This window comes from Lithobates pipiens, unplaced genomic scaffold (genome assembly GCF_037356315.1).
Source record: "Lithobates pipiens isolate NorthernLeopardFrog02 unplaced genomic scaffold, aLitPip1_a1.2 Scaffold_8, whole genome shotgun sequence".
Taxonomy (NCBI): domain Eukaryota; kingdom Metazoa; phylum Chordata; class Amphibia; order Anura; family Ranidae; genus Lithobates; species Lithobates pipiens.
In genome coordinates this window covers 560,997,935-561,013,813 of record NW_027507903.1, presented here as the reverse complement: position 1 = coordinate 561,013,813, position 15,879 = coordinate 560,997,935, and the positions used below count along the sequence as shown (strand labels likewise).

Sequence of the window (15,879 nt, the reverse complement as noted above, 5' to 3'; positions counted from 1 at the left end):
AGAGTTTCTGTTTTGGCCAATGGAAAGCTAGTTACTTAGAGGAGGAGGAAAAGGTAAGATTGTTGCTCAATGGGCTTCCATTGAAATCTGTAGGGTCCAAGGGAGACTGACTCAAAGAATCTAACTTTTTTTGTGCTTTGAGCACTTTGAAAAGGGGCAACTTTGAATATAATGTAAATTTCAATGTTGAGGATTGAGGCATAATGTCCTTAACCCTGAAAGCTTATCCAGCAAATTTTGGATGTTGGTGCAAATAAAAAAAAGTGTATTTGAAATGTATTGAAGATTTATTCTCAAAGTCCCTATCTTTGATTGTTCTGCACATTGGCATGTAAAAAATGCAGATAAAGCATTTAGTCCCAAGTAGGAAATATGAAAAGCTTGTTTTTCCAGTTCGAAAACTATAAATGCATGTCATTGTTTGAATAAAGTTATTTTTAAAAGTATCACGTGAGAGGAGTGGCTCAGTGGCCTGCCATACAGTCTGTGTCAATGAATGGATGGAGAAAAAAAATTGCATGACGAGAACTGAGAAGGTACCTGGGATTGGCCCATGCCGCATAGTGGAGGAAGTATCGTAGAGGAATGTTTCATGAGATGGTCCAAGAGAATAGGGGTTTTCAAAGACGATTTGGAGAAAGAAACAAAGAAAGTGAAGGGTCCTGGTGCTATAAGGTACTGTGCTTTTGAGTAACCAGAAAAACAAATTCTAAAGCTGGGCATACACTATACAATCTGGTTTAGCTTTACCAAAACTATATAAGAGGTGGACACACCTAAACAGTCCATTCAATTAGAATCAAATCGGGTAAGCCCTTATACTATGTAGTTAAGGTAGATCTAAAGAAGATTGTACAATTAGGTTGCTTATATATTCAGCCACATGAATGCATTTTTTTAAAGTGTTATTAAAGATAGATTTTTTTTTTTAAATTAAAAATAACAAACATGTTATACTTACCTGCTCTGTGCAGTGCTTTTGCCTGTCTCTCCTGCCAAGTGCCCCCAGAGCAAACAACTTGCTGTGGGGGCTCCTGAGTCGTGGCACTTGGGGTCCATTCAAGCACAAGGCTGCAGCTCAGCCCCGCCCCCTCTCTCTTCTCATTGGCTCGCTGGCACTGATTAACTACAGAGGGAGCCAGTGGCTCCCACTGCTGTCTCAGCCAATGAGATGGAAGAGTCCATGGAGAGCCTGGGTTCTCGTGCACATCACTGGATCATGATGGGGCTCAAGTAAGTATTGGGGGCGGGGGGGGGGGGAGCTGAACACAGAAGGTTTTTTTTTACCTTCATGCATAGAATGCATGATGGTAAAAAACCTTCAGCCTTTACAACCACTTTAATTCAATTTTGGCCAGTGTAAAAAAATCTCCTTTTACTGTAAATAAAAAGTATACATTTTATTCTATAATTTTGTCCTGTTATAAAATGACACTGTGGCTGAAAATTGAGTGCCAGTGCCCCTAGCCAAGTTCTTCATCAGCACTCAAATTTGTTTGAACAGTGTTTAATAGAATTAAAAAATGAAAAAATAGAAAATGGAAAATTGTATACTTACCTTTTCCGTAATTTTCCTTTCCTGTCGAATCTTCATGGCAGCGTACACTCTGGGTTGTGACTCTGCCTCCACAACCTGATAGGACCACATAACTATAAGATGACGATACGGCCCCCACCCCAGCATTCTCCGTATATATATAAATCACCTCAAATGGGTGGGACATTGTATGCTGCCATGAATATGCGTCAGGAAAGGAAAATTACGGAAAAGGTAAGTATACAATTCTCCGTTTTCCTGTCGCATAATGACAGCATACACTCTGGGGAATAACTCGCAAACTGGGTGGGAGTTCAAGAAAATAAATTTATTAACAAGGAACAGAAGAGTTGGCCTGAATAACGGGCCTTCCAAAATCTACTGTTGAAAGCCGTGCAGAATCCACCCTATAATGTGATATGAAAGTGTTTCTGGAAGACCAGGTGGCTGCTTTACAGATGGTCTCCGCCGAGACCCTACAATAGGCTGCCCAAGAAGTTGCCACTGACCTGGTGGAATGCGCCTTTAAGCCCTCCGGAATCTGTCATTTACTCAGTAAGTAAGCCTTCTTGATTGCTTTAACCAGCCATGAAGCGATGGTACGAGCGGATGCCGCCTGACCTTTCCTAGGGCCATATGGAAGAATCAAGAGGTTCTCCGATCTCCTCAATGACTCGGTTACTGAGAGATACTTCAGGATGTTGCCCCTGACATCCAGAGGATGAGGATCACCCTGATGTGTGAAAAGGGCTGGAAGATTAATCTCCTGATTAAAATGGAATGATGAAGATACCTTCAGTACAAAACGATCTGATGGTTTTAGCACTATCCTGTCCGGGTAGACGACCAGGTAAGGCTCCTTGGCCATCAAAGCTTGCATCTCCGAGACTCTTTTTGCTGAAGTAATTGCAATCAGGAAAGAAACTTTTAGCGTCAGGTCCCAAAGGGAGATGTTGTCGAGCGGGAAAAAATGGTTCTTTGGACAGGATTTCCAGGAAACAGGTCCCATGCCGGGAATGAAGGTTTTCTAGGTGGCCTTAGTTTAAGGCAGGCTTTCTGAAACTGGATGACCAGGGGGTCATGAGCCCATTTCACCCCGGTCAAAGCAGATAAGGCTGATACCTGGACCTTCAGAGTACTGGATCGAAGCCCTTTCTCTAGACATGACTGCAGGAAATCCAGGATTTTCGGGGTTGTCAGAGAAGATATGTCCCAACCTTGTTGTTGAGAAAAGGTTGTAAACTTCTCCCAGATCCTTCGGTATGTATTGTTGATAGTCGGCTTCCTAGCCTGAAGTAATGTCTCAACTACCTTCTGAGAACAGCCCTGTTCTAGATACCTAGTCCTCTCAGCCTCCAGGCCATCTGATGTAACCTCTCCGGGTTCGGATGTAGAAGCTGGCCCTGGGAGAGCAGGTCTGCTGACAGCGGGAGAGGAAGTGGATCCGCTGTGTTCAACTGAAGGAGAGTAGTGAACCACGGCCTCCTCTGCGAAAAGGGGATCACTGCCACTACTAATGCTGCCGACCTCTTGAGCCTCAGAAGAAACCTCTCTATGAGGGGAGTCGGAGGGAAGATGTAGCCGAGGTTGAAGTACCAGGGATGTTGAAGACAATCTATTCCCTCCGCTGAAGAAAAGGGGGTTCTTGATAGAAACCTCTGACATTTTGCGTTTGCTGGAGTAGCTGCTAGATCTATGTCCGGTGAGCCCCAGGTCTAAGTTATGAGCATAAACGCTTGGGGACTCGGAGACCACTCATTGTTGGAAACAAAGCTTCTGCTGAGTGAGTCGGCTAGGGGATTCTCAGTCCCCGGAATATAGGTCGCTCTCAGATCCAGCAAGTTCAATTGAGCCCACTCCATCACAGGGTCGAACTTCCTGCATCAGGGAGGAGCTTCTGGTGCCCCCCTGCCTGTTGATATAGGCGACGGCCACATCTTCAGAAGGACTCGATTCCCCCTCAGGTAAGTACTGAAGGCCAGGAGGGCCTGAAAGGCTGCTTTCATCTCCAGCACGTTTGAAACTGCATCCCGGATCCTGAATGGCCAGCAGCCCTGGGCTGCATGATGTTGGTAGTGAGCCCCCCATCCTTCCATGCTTGCATCCAAGGGTACAGATTCCTGAGGAAAGGGAACTATATGCTTGCATCTCATCAGATTGCAGGAACGAGTGAACCACTGTAAGGATTGTTTGACCTCCTCCGAGATGTGGATCGGTTGGGTCATGGATGAGCCGTCCCATTGACGCAGAAAAGAAATCTGAAGGGGTCTCGTGTTCCATTGGACCCACTGGACCATAGGAATGGTCGCAGACAGAGTGCCTAGAAGACTGAGACATGCTCTGGTCGGCAGGGATGTTGCTGAGATTGCTCTTCTCACCTTCTGAATCAGTAGGGAAATCTTTTCCACTGGCAGTTCCACTGTGTTTGTCCGCGTATCCAACTCTGCACCCAGGAAGATCATCCTCTGGGTAGGATGAGCATTGCTTTTTTTCCAGTTTATCAACCAGACCAGTCCTTGTAAAGTGGCAACTAGGACCCCCCCTCCAGTTTGCGGACCTGGCATGGCTAACCATATAGGCAGCGTTAGAATTGCTCTCTTTTTTAAATCTTCACTACTTACCAAAGTCCTCCCCCCTTACCTATTAGGCTGATGGTGATCTGCTAGGGCAGTGGTCTCCATGGAACGGAGAAAAGGGCAAGCCTAAGGAGATACAGTACAAACAATTGGCATGGAAGAGAACAGAAAAGAGAGAAAACACAGAGGTAAAAGCAAAGATACATTGATACAGTAATGATCGGCCACTTACCTCAGTATGGTGGATGAGGATTTTCAATAAGGAAAAGCAGGAAAGAACAACCGCAATCTAGGCTCTGGATACCAAGTGCAATGCAGCTTTAGTCAATCAGCTTTTAAAATTGGCCGCCGAGGTCACACCCCGCTCGCGCATGCGGCGGCCGATGCCATCTTAGATGCTGGGAAAACTAACATACTGCCCAGAGCTATCGTACTGCGCATGCACGGAAGCGCTGGGACGCTCAGAACATGTCCCGGCGTCCCTAGGAGGACTACAGTGCCCAGCAGAATGCCCAAACACAGATGGGGGGAAAAAAGCAACAAAAACAGGTACACAGGGAACAATAGAATGGAGACCACTGCATTTTGGCTAAACCTGTTTAAGGCTTATATGCCAGAGTGCTTAATAGCATGCTGCAAAGCCTGTTTAAGGCTTATCATGGTAATTAGGAAGCAACACCAGAGTCTATTTAAGACTCAACTGAAGATAGGTGAAGATAACTGAGGCAGTTTAAGCCTTTAACTGAGGCAGTTTAAGGATTTTATCCAAGGACACAGAGAGAGAGTTTGTAACATACCCCTGAGATCACCAGAGTGGGGTTCCTTCCATTTAGCATCGTTTAGAGGCTGTACCGGCAAGGACTTCCACCCAGGAGAGGCTAGAACCTGGCTTGGGCGAAGCAGTAACGGGGGTGCTGATCCGTGTGGTCCCAACAGGTGAGGAAAAATAAGAGAATGCTGGGGCGGGGGCCGTATCGTCATCTTATAGTTATGTGGTCCTATCAGGTTGTGGAGGCGAAGTCACAACCCAGAGTGTATGCTGCCATGATGATGCCAAAGGAAAACCAGGTTGGCTGTATCCTGGCGAAGTGTGTATTATATGCTTTATTAAAGCAGAACTTCACCCTAAAAGTTCCATTTATGCCCTCCTCTAAAACTTTTGGGGGGGGGGGAGTGGGTACCTAGTTTTGGCAGGTACCCGTTCTCACTTACAATTAGATCGACTAGCAGATTCCACTGGAAGTTTGTCCCCCTCTGCCCGCAACCTCTAGGGACACGCCACAGGTCCAAGGAGGCGTCAGGACCATTCACACAGCACAGGAGTCACAGGTGGCTTCCCACTTTAAATATGCCAGCACTGGGCAGCCGAAGACCGGCGAAGACCTGGCCCAAGTGAGGATGGCGCTGGATCTTTGAACAGGTACATGTTTTTTCAAACAGGCCGAAAATCAGCTTTAAGTACTGCCAGGCATTGGCTGCAGGATTATGGATGTACATATGTAAAACTTAGGTTTCTCACCTACACATAGAGAGGGGTTCCAGAGTTTCTGAATGTTAAAGTGGTCCTAAAGGCCGACGGCAGTGGCGTTGCTAGGCAGGTGCGGGGGTTGTGCCAGACCCGGGTGACACCCGCCAGAGGGGTGACACCCGTGGGTAGTGGCACCGCCAACAACGCCTACTGCATTGTGTACCGTGCCGCAGCTGTGTCCCTCAGCGGCGCGGAACTAAGCCGCCAACCCCTCCTCTCTGTTTACATCCACAGAGGAGGAGGAGCCAAGCTTGAGGGATGATTGCTACTGTTCTGAGGTCTGTAAGGGGTGAGTGTCTGTACTGCTGCGGGGGGGGGGGGTCTGCATGGGGTCTGCACAGAGGGGTGTCTGCACTGGGGGGGTCTGTACTGGGGCGGGTGTCTGCACTGGGTGGTCTATACTGGGGGCGGATGTCTGCACTGGGGGGTCTGCACTGGGGGCGGGTGTCTGCACTGGGGGGTGTCTGCACGGGGGTCTGCACAGAGGGGTGTCTGCACTGGGACGGGTGTCTGCACTGGGAGCAGGTGTCTGCACTGGGGGATCTGCACTGGGGGTGGGTGTCTGCACTGGGGGGTGTCTGCACGGGGGGGGGGGTGTGTCTGCACTGGGGGGTGTTTTTTTTTGCGCTATAAACAAAAAGAGTGACAATTTAAAAAATATATATATTTTTTACCTTTTGCTATAATAAATATTTTTTCAAAACAAATTTATTCATCAGTTTAGGCCAATATATATTCTACATATTTTTTGGTAAAAAAAAAAAAATCACAATAAGCGTATATTGATTGGTATATTGATTGGTTTGCGCAAAAGTTATAGCGTCTACAAAACAGGGGATAGATTTATGGCATTTTTCTTATTTATTTGTTTTTTTACTAGTAATTGCGGCGATCTGTGATATTTAGCAGGACTCCGACATTGCGTCAGACAGATCGGACACTGTTGGCACTTTTTTGGGCCCACTGACATTTATAGAGCTAAAAATAGCCACTGATTACTGTATAAATGTCACTGTCAGGAAAGGGGTTAACACTAGGGCGATCAAGGGGTTAAATGTGTCCTAGGGAAGTGTTTCTAACTTGGGGGCAGTGTAGTGACTGTGAGTAGAGAGACATTGCTGTTTCTAATCACTGGGAACAGCAGATCTCTCTCCTCTCACTGACAGAACGGGGATCTGTCTGTTTACATTGACAGATCCCCCGCTCTCTCTCTTTCAGGAGCGATCGCGGGTGCCCGGTGGACATTGCTGCTGTCGGGCACGTGCATCAGCTCCCTCATCACACGGTGGGGCGCCTGCTAAGGCTATTTGAAGGGCTGACGTACAGCTATGTCGATTTGCCCAGGAGAGCCAACCTGCCGCAGTATAACGACGGCAGCTTGTTGGCTAGTGGTTAAAGGGTAACTCCACTAATAAGAAAAGATAATATAGCGCATATAATTGCGACACAAGTCAAATATTGTAATTGCATGTCATTAAAAATGACCTTTCCTTTTCAATCTGCCGCTGCTGTAATTTTCTGAGAATGCAATGCAATATGGCTACCTGGAAGTTTTCTGTACACAGAATGTGTACTGAACGCACCCAGAAACATAATTTCCTGCTTGTGTTATTGGCTCACCAATTTTCCCAGAAGTCTGCCTAAAGCCTCGTACACATGGTACGATTGTTGGACAACCGAGCGTCTGATTTTTTTGTCAAAAGGGCATGTGCCAGGATCTTGTCTTGCATACTAACGTTACACAAATTGTCGTGCCACAAACATGAACGTAGTGACGTACTACGAGGAATTTCAGCTCTTGAGAGCCACCCTTTGGACCCCTTCTGCTAATTTTGTGAAGGTGAGCACTGATTCCGAGCATTCGTGTTTTTTTTTTCCTTTTGACTTTTATGTGACGGATTTGTATATTTACTGACCGTCCGAAAATCTGACGTGGAGCTGTCGTTTGACAAAATTTACTAGACTGTCATCCAACATTTGCTGGCCGAAAATTGGAAAACAATTGTTGAAAGGAGCGTAAAGCCTCCACTCCCAGGTCCATATCTTACCTGGTAGCCAGACCTCATTATTAGTGCACAGCCGTGTGTGTGTGTGTGTGTGTATATATATATATATATATATATATATATATATATATATATATATATATATATATATATATATATATATATATATACAGCATATGAGCTGTCTGATCCTCAGGTCTCTCTCGCTTTCACTGCTGAGGCTGCTGCTGGAGGAAATAGCTGAGTGATGACAGAATACTAAATACGTACAAGTGCTGCCTGTTTGTGTGGGGGAACCAGTTAGGGGGCAACAGGTTAGGCAGGAACTATCCTGAGTTTAGTTGTTAGTTTGGACTAGCAGATGTTTTGTTTGTTTTATTTTACAAACGGGCTGTACACTGAAACTGTTTTTTTTTTTTTTGCTACCCTGTGGAATAACAGTGCAAGACAAACCTGCCTGGACTGTTCCTGGGTGTCCCTGTCTCATGCATGGTTTACTGCTGCCAATACTAGTTGAGCCTATCCCCCTTACAACACAGATAATAATACCATGTCGCTGATAAATATAATTTAGAGCATTAGGGCAGTGTGGATCCTTGCGGCCAGAGCTATTCGCGTGCCTGCAGTACACTCCTCTCTATACCAGCGTCTGTAATTACTCTCTGCTCTAGTAGGTCAAGAATCTGTCATACTGTTGAAAGACAAAGACAGATCAACACTGATTCAGCCAATGCACCTTGATTCTTTTTTTTCTTTTTTCTTTTTTTTTCTTTATAGAGCGACACCTTGTGGGAAAAAAAATAAAATATAGACAATTTTAATGTTATGTACTATCAGTAGGTGGCGACCTCTTGTGGTAGAAAAAGGTCCACATTTCTATTCAAAAAATACAGTAAGCAGTAAATGAAGGAGCATTTTTAAACTTTGATCAGCAGTGCATACTGACTGATGCACCTTAAAAAGTTGCCATTAGCATGTTGAAATTGTCATTTGCTATTTTTGTAATTTGCATTATATATCTATATATATATATATATATATATATATAGTGATCAGCATAAGTGAGTACACCCCAACAGATTTGTCAGAAAACTTTCAGAATCAACATTTTCTATGGGACACTATACTACAAAATATTACAAATACAAATGTGGCCCATTGATTGCAACCAAGATTTGTTAATTTGCACACACACACAAACAATTTTTCCTAACAAATTCATTCAAGACCATGTTGCAAAAATGAATGAAAGTCTTACTTTGGCCAAACATTATACACTTTTCTTGTTCAATTTCCTTTAGATTTAACCTTCCACTATGTAGTACAAGGGCCTGCCTGATTGCATACAAATTGAACCTGTTTAGGTTTGACCTCACATTATATGGTTTTGGTAAATCTAAAAAAAAAGGAAAATTTTACAAGAAAATTGTATAATGTTTGGCCAGCCTTAGGAGCAAAGCTAAATTGTAGACCACAAAATCCTAATTAACAAAAATTAAACTACAGGTGAGTCTAATTATTCATTTAACAGGTGTCCAGTAGAATAGACAGTTGATTATAAATGAGCATTACTTAAAGCGGACCTTCAGTAATTTTTTCATCTTTCTATCTATTAAATCTTCTGCCCTTGTTGTTTTAACTTTGGACAGTAAAACATTTTTTCTCTGACAGTAAATACCTTATACAGCCCACTTCCTGTTTCTTGTCTGGTCATTAGCCTAGACTTATGACATCATGCCAGCTCTATCTCTCTTGTGAGAGTTTGCCAAGGAAGGAGGGGTGGTGAGTCATAAGAGGGCCAATGAGAGCTGCAGAGCTGGAGGTGTGTCTGTTTAAATCCAGAAAGCGAACAGGCAGCAGCTTCAGCTGCCCACCGTTAAAATGGATGGAGCCAGACTTAGTGGAGGGAGATTTCTGCAGCATATTTGGCAAATACAGAATCATAGTATATATAAAATAATATGTAAAGTGGTTGGAGGGAAGCTTAAGAATGGCAAACATGTTTTTATTACAGATTATGTGAGCAGACTGCAGTTCCTCTTTAACAAAGAAAACCCCTTTCCTATTTCATACTGTCAGCAATGGCACCGCATGGAAGAGAAATGTCACAAAGCCTGAGAAAGAAAATAAGTTCTTTAGAGAAGAAAAGTGAAGGCTACAAGTAGATCAGCAAAGCTTTACATATCAGTCAGAATACTGTAGCAAAAGTGATACAAAGATAAAACTGCAACCATCTCACAGAGACGTCCAGGCCGTCCACAGAAGTTAAAGAGGAAGTAAACCCTGCTGAGTTTACTTCCTCTTTCATTCCCTGCAAAGGCAAAGCATAATGGACTACTATGCATCGCATAGTAGTCCATTATGTGTCACTTACCTGACACAGGAGCCAGCGAAGTCACCACTGTCCCCTGTAGTCCGGTGCATCCCTATTGTCGGTGGGGTCTCGCAGCTCCGCCTCTGTCATTCGGCGAAGCCGCGATGACGTCACTCCCGCGCATGCTCACGGGAGCCGACACGCGCGGCAGCTCCGTTCTTGGAAATGCCGCGCTCAGTGCGCCTGCGCGCCGCTGTCTACGGCGCATGCGCCGTAGACAGCGGTGCCTGTCTTCGGGCAAATATCTCCTAAACCGTATAGGTTTAGGAGATATTTCTTGGACCTACAGGTAAGCCTTAATCTAGGCTTACCTGTAGGTCAAAGTGTGTTGTAAGGGTTTACAACCACTTTAACACCTCAACAGGAGAGTCTTCTGATGAGAAGGGTTGAAGAAAATCACCATGCAAGTTCACTTTAGTTAAAGAAGTAAAAAGCCCAACTGGGGCAATTGTTTCCAGTGACACAATGCAGCGTACACTGCAGAGGAATGGCATGCATGGGTGTCATCCATGAAGGAAGCCTCACCTGAAGCCCATGTACAAAAAAAGTTGCCTATAATTTGCCAGGGCCCATGCTGAAAAAGATGACTACTGGGACTCTGTACTCTGTAGTGATGAGACCAAGAGAAATGTTTTTGGAACTGTTGGCTTGAAAACTGTATGGCGTCGCAAAGGTGAGGAGTACAAAGAAAAATGCATGGTGCCTACAGTGAAACATGGTGGTGGCAGTGTCCTTCTGTGGGGCTGCATGTATGCTGCTGGTGTTGGGGAGCTGTTTTTCATTGATGGTATCATGAATTCACAGAAGATGCTACCATCACTCCGTTTTCAACATGACCAGGGCCGATCCTAGGGTCACAGATGCCTGGGTGCAGAAATATTTCTGGTACCCCCACATGGTCATGGTCATCTTACTAACTCCTCTCCTTTACACATTTCCATGGCACCAACTCATACACAGAGATGCTCCCCTAAGGAGTCTTCGTTACCCTGGGATCCTCCCATCGTCTCTTAACAATAAACAAAATACAAGAGAGTACACTAATGGGACCTGGAGAGGGGGTCTCTCTAATGGACACAGAGAGGGCTTCTGTTAGAGAGTCTGTTAGAAAGAACCCCCAGACATACTGCAGACATACTACAGAAGATGGTCATAGTCTGCAGACATAGCACATGAGATGGTCAGAGTCTGCAGACATGATACAGGAGCTGGTCAGAGACTGCAAACATAGTATAGAAGATGGTCAGAGACTGCAGACATGATACAAGAGATGGTCAGAGACTGCGGAAATGATACAAGAGATCAATGCCTCAAATGCAGCCTCATCAGTGCCCACCAATTGCAGCCTGCCAGTGCCCACCAATTGCAGCCTGCCAGTGCCCACCAAATGCAACCTTATCAGTGCCCACCAAATGTAACCTTATCAGTACCCACCAAATGCAACTTATCAGTGCCCATCAAATGCAGCCTCATCAGTGCCCACCAATTTCAGCCTACCAGTGCCCACCAAATGCAGCTTATCAGTGCCTACCAAATGCAGCCTACCAGTGCAGTGTCCATCAAATGCAGCTTACCAGTGCCCACCAATTGCAGCCTACCAGGGCCCACCAATTGCAGCCTACTAGTGCCCACCAAATGCAGCTTATCAGTACCCACCAAATGCAGCTTATCAGTACCCACCAAATGCAGCCTTATCAGTGCCTATCAAATGCAGCCTTATCAGTGCCCACCAAATGCAGCCTACCAGTGCCCACCAATTGCAGCCTACCAGTGCTCCGGGATCACACAGAGCGGTGACGATCTCCTGCTGTCACAGAGCTTGGATTTGAATCTCCCAGGTGGCCATTGTACCAAAGTCCCGGCTCCTAGACTGGCTCGTGGCTCCTATGATACATGTCACACTAATTACATTTCACCGCATTAGATCAGTGTTCCGTCTATCTCACAAGTGCTGATCTAGGAGGCAGGATTTTGTTACAGCATTGCCCGACATTTAAGACCAAAGCTCAAAATGCACAGGCGAAGGTGCATTTTGGTTCCCCCACCCGTGCTTAGCTTCAAGGTTCCTGCAGTTCACATAGGTGGAGAGGGGTGGGAGGAGAAGGAGCAAATTGTCTCTCTCCTCTCCAGTCTGTGCGAGGGGGGGACTGTCAGTGCAGACTGTGAGCCTTATGAGAGAGATGCTGAACACAAAGTCCTGCAGCAAGCAACCCCACTGGGCCCTCCCACAGTGGCGTAGCGCTAGGGCGGCTTATCCCCCACTCACAGCTCTCACCCGCTCTGTGACCTGGATCCTGGCAGCTGAGGGATGTCTCACCCAGAACTTGGGAGCAGAGGGTTGCTTTGGCATAACGTCAATCTGTGTTCCCAAGAAGCTCAGTGTGGAGCTGGAAGAGAGGGGCCTGGGGGCAGCAGAGGGAAGATGTATAGGAGGGGCGACAGGACAGTAACATATAGAGGAATCGAGCCCCGCCTCCTGTAGCCACTGAATGCCTGCAGGAGGGAAAGTTTGAGAAGCGGTCATTCAGTGGCTGCAGGATGTGGGGATCGATTCCACTATATGCCATCCCTACTATTCAGAGAGTGCGGCCCCTGTAGCTACTCCCCTGTTTGGGGTGATTGCCCTGCATCTGTGTAACAGCTAGCAGCATATGCTTGATTTGGGGGTGGGGAAGGGTTGGTAAGAGGATACTGTATGTGCTAGGGGGCACTTTGGGAGCATAAAGGACATGTGCTGGGGAGGGGTCAAAATTTATATCCAATCTCCCTCCTAGCTAGTGATGGACGAACTTCCGACGGGACGTTTCGCGAACGCGAAACGCGAACGGACACAAACGTTCGCGAAAACGACCGTTCGCCGCGGGCTCCATTGACTTCAATGGGAGGCGAATTTCGCAAACCTTTAGGTCGAATTTGCGGCCACGGGGTAATTATTAGGGGGTAGCACGTAGTCCCACCACCTGGACAATAGCATAATACATGTATGAGGTGAATTTGGGATCGATAACTACAAGCATTTTTTTTTTATTTGGGAAATTGTTCTGACAATTCAGGACTATGGAGCTAATGAAGGCAATGGAGGAGAGGGAAGGTCAGGGACCAGGGTAGGCAAACAAGAGGGTGCAGGAGATACAGAGCACTGACAGCAGCACCGTAATACAGAGCACTGACATCAGCACCGTGACATACAGCGCTGACAGCAGCTCCGTGACATACAGCGCTGACAGCAGCTCCGTGACATACAGCGCTGACAGCAGCTCCGTGACATACAGCGCTGACAGCAGCTCCGTGACATACAGCGCTGACAGCAGCTCCGTGACATACAGCGCTGACAGCAGCACCGTGACATACAGCGCTGACAGCAGCTCCGTGACATACAGCGCTGACAGCAGCTCCGTGACATACAGCGCTGACAGCAGCTCCGTGACATACAGCACTGACAGCAGCTCCGTGACATACAGCGCTGACAGCAGCTCCGTGACATACAGCGCTGACAGCAGCACCGTGACATACAGCGCTGACAGCAGCTCCGTGACATACAGCGCTGACAGCAGCTCCGTGACATACAGCGCTGACAGCAGCTCCGTGACATACAGCGCTGACAGCAGCTCCGTGACATACAGCGCTGACAGCAGCTCCGTGACATACAGCGCTGACAGCAGCTCCGTGACATACAGCGCTGACAGCAGCTCCGTGACATACAGCGCTGACAGCAGCTCCGTGACATACAGCGCTGACAGCAGCTCCGTGACATACAGCGCTGACAGCAGCTCCGTGACATACAGCGCTGACAGCAGCACCGTAAGCAGCCCCAGGAGGAAGTCAGCACAGCACAGGGATGGTGTGATCCCCTCATAATAAGAACCCCCAGGAGGAAGTCAGCACAGCACAGGGATGGTGGGAGCCCCTCATAATAAGAACACCCAGGAGGAAGTCAGCACAGCACAGGGATGGTGGGAACCCCTCATAATAAGCAGCCCCAGTAGAAATATGACACCGCTCAACCTCTTCAAAGAGGAGGGTAGGGGCATATAGTACGGTGTGCTTTTTTGGGTCAGGGAAGTGAGCCAAATGAATTAAGAAGGTCTGTGTGCTTGATTCCAAAAATTGTTTATAGACATATACATGGTCTACTGATCACATGTGTTGAATTCCTCCGAGATCCATGCCTCATTCATTTTTAGAAATGTGAGGTAGTTAACACTGTGGTGAGCTAGGCGAGTACGCTTATCGGTCACAATCCCCCCTGCTGCGCTGAACGTCCTTTCGGACAGGACACTGGATGAGGGGCAAGCCAACAGTTCGATTGCAAATTGGGCAAGCTCTGGCCAGAGGTCAAGCCTGCCCACCCAGTAGTCTAGGGGTTCATCACTCCTCAGAGCGTCCACATCGGCCGTTAACCCAATGTAGTCGGACACCTGACGGTCTAGGCGTTCCCTGATGCTGGATCCGGATGACACCTGTCGATGGGTCGGCTGAAAGAATGACCTCATATCCGAAGTCACCAACACATCTTCAAACCGGCCTCTTCTTGCAGGCGCTGTTGGATTGGTACCCGCAAATCCTTCTCTGGGAGTGGGAATTGCTCCTCTGCCAGCGCACGCAAAAGCAGAATGCAGCATTTCTCGAAGCAAGGCCTGGAAGTGCTGCATTCTGACAGCCCTCTGCGACGGCGGTAACATTTCCGCCATTTTGTGTTTGTACCGGGGGTCTAAGTACGTTGCCACCCAGTACTGGTCCTTGACCCTCATGCTTTTTATACGGGGGTCCCTATTAAAACACTGGAGCATGAAGGCCCCCATTTGCACTAAAGTGGAAGCGGTGTGGTGGCCTGGCTCCTGCTCATCATCCAGGATAATGTCGTCCTCTTCATTCTCCTCTCCCCATCCTCGCACAACAGGGATCCCAGAAAGGTTTAAAGCATGCTCTTCTTGCTCCTGCTCATCCGCCCCGGCACCATCCTCCTCTGACTCCTCATCAGACTCCTGTTGTTGACTTGTCTCAGATAGAGTAGCCCCCCCTGGGAATTCATCCAGCATTGCGACTTCCTCATCTTCCCGCTCCTGCTCCTCCACAGCCTGATCAATGACACGACGCAATGCACGCTCCAGAAAGAAGGCATAAGGTACCATGTCACTGATGGCGCCATGGCTGCGACTGACCAGTTTGGTGATCTCCTCAAATGGCCGCAGAAGTCTGCATGTGTCGCGCATGAGCAGCCACTGGCGCGGTGAAAAAAAACCCAGCTCCCCAGAACCGTTTCTTTCGCAGAGTTCATACAGGTAGACGTTAACTGCACGTTTCTGCTGGAGCAGCCTATCAAGCATATAGAAGGTTGAGTTCCATCGCGTCGGGCAATCGCAAATAAGACGTCTGACCGGCAGATGGTGTCGCCGCTGAATGTCAGCAAGGCGAGCCATGGCCGTGTAAGATCTTCTGAAATGGGCCGAGATTTTCCTTGCCTGCCGCAAGATGTCCTGGACCCCAGGGTATTTGACAAGGAATCGCTGCACGACCAAGTTTAAGACGTGTGCCATGCACGGCACGTGCGTGATTTTGCCCTGTTTCAATGCGCTAAGCAGATTGGCACCGTTGTCACACACCACTTTACCAACTGTCAAATTGAGCGGTGTTAGCCACTCATCTGCCTGTGAACGCAAAGCTGAAAGGAGTGCCGGGCCAGTGTGGCTCTTTGCTTCCAGGCACAACAGACGCAGCACGGCATGGCAACGTCTCACCTGGCATGTGGAATAGGTTCTGGGGAGCTTGGGCGGTGCAGTGGAAGAGACGCTAGCAGCGGAAAAGGAGGAGGCAGCTGAGGAGGAGAGGGAGGAGGATGGAGTAGGAGGAGGAGAAGA

At 47.4% G+C, this 15,879-nt stretch overlaps 1 protein-coding gene across 2 annotated transcripts in view; it reads left to right on the top strand.

Annotated features, from left to right (window-relative positions):
* The first annotated feature begins 489 nt into the window (after positions 1-489).
* LOC143960978 (volume-regulated anion channel subunit LRRC8D-like) overlaps positions 490-15,879 on the top strand; it is a 43,324-nt gene continuing 27,934 nt past the window's right edge. For both annotated transcript variants that reach the window (XM_077470057.1, XM_077470058.1), the window contains exon 1: positions 490-675. The gene's annotated coding sequence lies outside the window, so the exon portion shown is untranslated. The remainder of the gene's footprint in view (positions 676-15,879) is intronic.